Raw genomic sequence first — 1,133 nt, forward strand, 5'->3', positions numbered from 1 at the left:
GATATACATACAGTTTTATACTATTGTCACCACGATGAAGATTTTTATGACAGTGGTGATATTGTTTTTGTTTTAGTTACAATGACAACAAAGACATTTTAATCTACAGTGGTGTCAACAAGGGAAATGTAATCACAGTCTGACGATGTAATTGTCTCCACACCTTCACCCTGTAGGTTCACCTCCTGACGCAGGCTCTCCAACACAGTGGCCCCCCCCTTGTAGTGGCCTTCGTAGTGTCGTAGTAGGTCAAGTTAATGGATTCCGGGAGTAGAGTGGTCGAAAAAATGCCCAGATTTTTAAATGGTTAGATATTAAACAGTGGATATTATTTTTCGATGTTCTTATATACTCACCACAATGACCCCTCAAGGTCCTCAACTTTTAGGGTTCAGAGGTCAGAGGTCAAAGGTTATAGCGCTGTAGAGAGGAGGTAAACACTGGGGGTGAATTGACACCTCCATCAAGAGCAGTTCAATATCGAGAGGTGGATAATGTTTACTGAACTGTTGACTCATCTGTCTATCTGTCTGTCACACTCACACACTTACACACTCACACAGAATACTAATCAACGCACATGTACACAAGCCGTCCACACACACACACAGCCTGTAGGAAAAACCCGCACACACACACACACACACACACACACAGTTACAATAAAGTCACCTTGCAGGTTTTCGGTGAAATAGGCACATTTTACATTTTAGGTCCTAAGATGTGGGGCCTGTTAGGACTGGGGTCTATTAGGACCGGGGCCTGTTGGCATGGGTCCTGTTAGTAATGGGATCTGTTAGTACTGGGGTCTATTTTGATGAAGTTGGGGTCTGTTAGGACTGGGGTCTATTTTGGTGAGGTTGGGGTCTGTTAGGACTGGGGTCTATTAGGACTGGGGCCTGTTAGTACTGGGGCCTGTTAGGGACTGGGGACTATTAGGACTGGGGCCTGTGGGCATTGGGGCCTGTTAGGACTGGGGTCTATTAGGACCGGGGCCTGTTGGTAATGGGTCCTGTTAGTAATGGGATCTGTTAGTACTGGGGTCTATTATCAATGGGGTCTGTTAGTACTGGGGCCTGTTAGGACTGGGGGCTATCTGGCAGGTCAGCAAGCCGTGCCCGGGAGAAACACGA

The sequence above is a fragment of the Homarus americanus genome, unplaced genomic scaffold (assembly GCF_018991925.1).
Source record: "Homarus americanus isolate GMGI-L3 unplaced genomic scaffold, GMGI_Hamer_2.0 scaffold594, whole genome shotgun sequence".
NCBI lineage: Eukaryota > Metazoa > Arthropoda > Malacostraca > Decapoda > Nephropidae > Homarus > Homarus americanus.